This window comes from Papilio xuthus, unplaced genomic scaffold, assembly GCF_000836235.2.
Source record: "Papilio xuthus unplaced genomic scaffold, Pxut_1.1 DF827542.1, whole genome shotgun sequence".
Lineage (NCBI taxonomy): Eukaryota > Metazoa > Arthropoda > Insecta > Lepidoptera > Papilionidae > Papilio > Papilio xuthus.
The window spans coordinates 3,556,017-3,562,393 of record NW_013531107.1 but is presented as its reverse complement, the minus strand read 5'-3'; the positions used below and the strand labels follow the sequence as shown (position 1 = coordinate 3,562,393).

Genomic DNA, 6,377 nt, shown 5'->3' with positions numbered 1-6,377 from the left:
ATTAAGTTTGTAACTATGACAACGGAATTGTAAATATTTCGTTGTTAATCATAATTCGTATTTTCTACATATGGTTTTAGTATTTAACTAATGTATGAATTAGGAAATATGTGTAATCCGACATTATAAAAAATTCCTAAATTGCCGTTTATATGTTTGTATTAAATAATCTTTGAAACAATATTTTCTCATCATCAGCTCACTATACGTCCCCACCGAGGGGCTCGGAGCTTATCCAAGTTACGGGTAACTAGGCCATAGTCAACCACGCTGGCCCAGTACGGGTTGTGTGACTTGACACATATCTTTTTAATTCTTCTCAGATATGTGCAGGTTGCATCACGATGTTTTCCTTCACCGTAAGCACGTCGGATAAATGTACATATGTAAATCGAAAATCTCAAAACACATTGGTACAGGGTGGGATTCGATCTCAGGACCTGCAGATTACAAATCAAGTGTCTAAACCTCTGAGCCATCAACGCTTCCTATATGTACTATATATACGAATAATTTCTACTTAACGAATATCTATACATGTGTTAAAAATTGTATGTTATATCTAGGTTTCATATATTTACGGTAACGTTAAAGTTAATATTTTGTTTCCATATATATCAAGAATTACTTTGAAATTATACACCAAGGGTTGTTATTAATTTTTTAATGTTGGTTTTTAAACATATGTACAAAGAATAAATGCATTTTTAATTTTCTTTTTATGTCGATGGAAACGAAAAAGTAAAAAAGAGTTAGAAAAAGTAGAAATAATATTACAAAAAGTAAAATTTAACCAATAAAATGCCCCTTTACAATTTGAAAATGGAACAATTTCTCTGCTTTTTTCGTATATGTCTCGATTAAATAATTAAAACAAATCGTTGACAAAATTTCAGATAGAACAATCAGACGAAGCCATTAATTTGCGGCCGGCAAGTTAGGACCGCTATAATTCAAGGTGGATTTATTTGGCTACATTCGCCGCCACTCAATCCTATTCTGTTTTCTATTTAACGCAATCAATTTAAATATTTAACAAATTAAGTTCAATATATTTATATCTTAATCAGATATTCCAGACTTAAAAAAAAAACAACGTAACTCATACTTCGTTGGGTTGTTAAAAATACATAAATTTTGTTAATACTTCGGAACTAAACTAAATATGAGATTTTTGTGCATTTCCCATAGTAATTATTAACCCTCGTTTCACGTAACTTACCTTCAGCAACAACCTTAGCATTACAACATCATTTATTTATCTATCATATTCTTAATATAGTAAAATAAAAAAAATATACAAAATATATTATATTAAAAATATAGCCGACTGCATAATCCCATGACTCAAACAACCAGTGGTCAGGGCTACAGAAACAGGAACCTTCTCGTGATGCGCGCGGTGTCTATGATAACTGCCTTTTGTATCGGGCCCTTAATTTTTTTTATATCATAAGGTGGCAATAAGCGAGCGGCTACCTGAAATCGCTGAGATAGCGAAGTGACCGTTGCCCATAGACACACGCAATTGCATATCCGTGTATCTATTATCCTTAATCCAACTGTTTAGGGAGATCTTCTTGAGATGTTAGTCGAAGCTCTTCGCGTACAACTATTAGTAAGTTCATCTAAAACTTTCTCTTTTTAACATAACCGTATATAAATGGAGAGGCGATTGCTAGCTTTTGTTTCATTCTGATTTACACGCGCTGTTAATGTTACGTGACAATTAATGCCCTCTATATTATTAGTCAGAATCTACACCATCGCGCCAAAGCGGAGAAGATCAGATAAACATAAAACATTACGTTTTATATCCAGTCCATTTATAGAGATCAGTGTCTGCACGCCACAATGGAAAATTATTTTGTTTTCTGATTGGTAATTGAGCTGAGATAAGCTTATCCAAACGAACTGCAATAGTAACAGATAGCACGTTATTATGGATTACATTGTCCAAAGATAAACTATGAAAACATTATTTCAGTGTTTAGAAATGTAGATAAATATATAAATATCATTATAGGGCCAAAATTATACCTAAATAAATTACATTAGAAATTACTATTAAACTAATCCTAAAAATCCCGAAGTATAAAGCAAGTCATCGCGTGATTTGGGCTACATTTTTAATAGTGAAATCCGTAGTCTGGAATAAAAACAGTAACACGACATTATACTAAATTTAACAAATGTTTGCGCGTAAAATAGAGTTATTACTACTGGACTTTAAACCATGAACTTATTTCAACCGTATTAAATACTTCAAAAACTTAAAAATGTGACCCACAATCCGTAAATATCCAATAAATGGATGAAAAAAAGACAGCTCGTGAGGGATTTGAACCCCCGACCACCAATATTTAATTATATTAAACGGGCGCTCTAACCGCTGAGCTAACGAGCTCGTGCTTACAATTATTAACATTGACATTGCTACAAAACATTTACATTACTGTTTCAAAATTGTCCGTAAAATTTTCTTTTATACAGTATAGTACACTTTCGTTATAGGCAATAGAGGGCGTAAGATAAAGTTCCTTTATCTCTTTGACTACACAAGCAAAAAGTTTATCGCGATTTATACTAGATTACTTAACGTATCAAAACAAAACAAATGCGAATCGAAATATTTAAACAAGAAATGATTACTATAAAAACATGGCATTTGTTTTTACACTTGTAAATGTTAACGTTCCTATCGATTTACTTTCAGCGAACTGGCAGAAAAATATACAAACTTTTACTTAAAAAAATAAATGACCGGTTGTCAATTTATAAATAAACTAGCTGTCGCACGCAACTCCGCCTGCGCGGATAGTAGCTTATTCTCAGACCTACTGAATATGCATATAAAATTGAACATTGTGATACGAGAATGTTATATATAATTAAAACGGTCTAACGCCCAGTCTAACAATTTTTTTAGGATATAATCATGTGCTCACGCTGGCTGTGCGTACGCCGTTAAAGTAAATTAATGACTGAATTAAAATTTGTCGTCCATGCAATACAAACTGCGGCAGCTATTAATTCTACTGCAATGGAGCCAAAGCAAGGAATTTATGCCGCCGTAATGGCAATAACTTTAACCATTATGTATCATTATTCTAATATAAAATATCGTGATATCGTTTACATAAAATTATTAGGTATTTAATACGAGTAGAAAATATAATATTTGTCAAAGTAAATAATTCGTAATCAGACTTTTAAAAAAATAGTTGTATTCCCTTCTTCTCTACAATAATTTTAACAGTTTCAAGTTGCACCTTTTGTCAATTTCTTTTAAAAATGTGTCTTTTTTTGCTTACCATTATTATTATTAGACGATTATGCGAATATTTGGATGATATTTGTTAGTAGTTAACTCCGGAACGACTCTCTGAAATTTGTCATATATGTAGAACATAAATTATATTAACATTGAAAGAACACATAAGATACTAATTAAGTTTTTTTTTAATCCTGCGCGGACGGAGTCGAGGGGTATAGCTAGTCTATCATATAAAAATGTATTTATAATGATATTTTGCACAACTTTGCAGCCTTTTTAGCGCTATAAATCCTAGATAATGGTTTTCCCGCTACCGGATTAATGATATGGCTATGTATTGTGCACGGTTGACCGGCCTACGTGCATTTTATATGGATGTAAATTTCGAATTTACATAATTTTACTTAGTATGATTAAGATGTGTTAAAATTACAAAATATCACAAAAACCTCGGTAAACACATCGGAGTTTCATGAGATTTACTCAAAAACTACTAAATTACAGTAGTTTTTAAGTTCGGAAATGTACAGTTTTATTGTTCTATTCATAGCGTTAATTTTATTTTAAAATGTTTTAGACAATGTATCTTGAATTGGCGGCTATGGGTTTAAGCACTTGACTTAATCTGCAGGTCTCGGGTACCAATGTGACTTTCGATTTATATATGTACCTTTATCCGATGTTCTTAAGGCGAAGGAAAATATCATGATGCAACCTGCGAAGAAATTGCCAGCTTGGTAGACTGTGGCCTAGTCATCCCTTACTTAGGCTCCGAGCACCTAAGTGGAGTCGTATAGTGAGCTGATGACTGAAATTGTAATCAACGTATGATACGTAAACCTAAACACACTATTTTAGAAAACATCGCTGGCCTAGACAAAATGCATTAAAGTTATTAAACAGTCTCAGCACTCTGTAGATAAAGTTTTCACTAAACATAAAACATTACACTTTTGAAAATTGCAAACCTTTTATATTATTAAATTTCTGACTGCAGCTTTTAATGCGGGTACGCTTTTGACATAAAGTTTGATAAACCACTATCATATGATGATTAAATGTGTATATATTCCAGACTATTCAACAGAAATCATATTTAGTAAGAATGTTATGTTCTTGTTAAAAAATAAAACAAAAATATACTCTGACTTTTATTAAAATCTCCGTTTTTGTTATGGTAGTAACAGTGTTAACACTAGCAACTGCTTCAGTTGCGCAAATCGAGCCGTCTCAACCGGTGCTACCACGACCACACAGATAACAGACGTGAAGTGGAAGCAATTCCGCGTTTCGTCTGATGGGTTTGCGTTTGCGAATTCTTATGAGGAAGGGATCGGAACTGGAGATAATGGTGATAGGTAATGCAACTGAAAATGGGAATATCTATGGGGTGGCGGTCACTTCGCTCTTTTGGCGAATTTAGGTATAACAAAATACTGCAGTGAAATTTGTTTTCTCTTAAATAAGCAGTCTTCAATGTAGATTTCTCACTTTAAGTGTACACTTATGAAATTCCTTAGCGACCATTCAATCACTCTGAGTACAGCAGTTAGTTATAATCTTTGGAACGTAACAATAACGTTACATCTGCTTTTCTTTCCTTCAGTAAACACTTTCCAGAGCACCATCGTTAAAGATGAGACGCGTTGATTAATGTCTTAAATGAATGGATGTCTCAACAAGCTCAGCCTTTTATTTTTAATGAACGAAGAAAAATCGTTTTACTTCTTGACTTTTAAGTTTTTATCTTAAAATTAAAACTAAATTTAAAAGTAAGGTAAAATGAATACTTTTAGTAGCTGTATATCTTTGAAATCTCTATTGAATTTAAAGAATTTGTAAGTAAAAAAACTACAAATATTAAATTAAAGCATAAAGATTTCTTGAAATTAACGAATTGATTACGATCCGAAGTTCACTATTATGGCGAGTACACAGTATATCAGAGTATGTTTGTATAAATACGTTGCTATCAATACCCAGTCTACACTCCAATCAATCGTTTCATCCTCATCGTTGCGTTACATAACCTAACAATAATCTTTCGATTTGTTTTCTCAATTCTTATTTATACGTATTCGTACAGATACAATCCATATTATTTTTAAGATTTAAACCAAGCAAAATAAAAAGAAAAACATTTAAGACCTTGTTATATGAAAGTTATAACTTCAACGTACTTTCAGTTCGAATAAGAGATGGCACTGTTTTTAATTAATTGAAGACATTGTAAAGAAAATTATTTTAAATACCTTTTCAGAATCATAACTCAGAATATAATAAAAAAATAATTATCTGCAATCAGATTAATTTTGATTAATATCTCGTAGAATAAAGTCAATATATATTATTTATCTTAGTCTTTTATGTTCCATCAAATCTTGTAAATTTATTATAGCGCCATCTTGTTTGTATTGATACAAAACAAGAATAAAAATGGCTAAATTATGTAATTACTTTTTAATTACATAATCTTGTTCTAATATTGTATAGGATGATATGTACATAATTATATAGCTATTAAGGCGATGTAAAATTTTCATATGTTGTCAATTTTTGTATATGAAGCCATACAGCTTGGTGGCTCAGCGGCCCAGAGCAAAGCCACGACCACCACTATGACATGGGATATCCATCTCATAGTGGTGGTAGTGCTTTTGTTCACCAATTCTTTTTTTTTTCATAAACTAAGAGTTTTTAGTAATTAAAATTTTTGCACAACATTGTAGAACCTTCTGCTACGTTTTGGCTTTAATAAAATGTAAAAAAAAAATTATGTACTATACCTACGTATAACTTTATTTTAACTTGTATTTTTTTATAAAAATTTATAGAGACTGGTACATTAAGAGATGCAATATGTATATTTAAGCCATATAAAAATCTTGCATATTTTATTTATAACTAGCTGTCGCCCGCGACTCCGTCCGCCTGGAATGAAAAACAAATTAATTAGTTCTTGGCATTTATTTGAATTTATCTCACCTTTTAAACCTTCCCTTGACCTCCACGAACATTACAAGACCAAGATAAGATAAATACGTTCAGCTGTTCTCGAGTTTTAGCGAGACTAACGAACAGCAATTGATTTTTATATGTA

General features: G+C 31.7%; 1 non-coding gene across 1 annotated transcript; it reads right to left on the bottom strand.

The window, feature by feature from the left end:
- Window positions 1-2,326: 2,326 nt before the first annotated feature.
- TRNAI-AAU (transfer RNA isoleucine (anticodon AAU)) lies at window positions 2,327-2,407 on the bottom strand. The gene is given in 2 exon segments: window positions 2,327-2,362; window positions 2,371-2,407. It is a non-coding gene; the product is annotated as a tRNA-Ile (tRNA).
- Window positions 2,408-6,377: the final 3,970 nt, after the last annotated feature.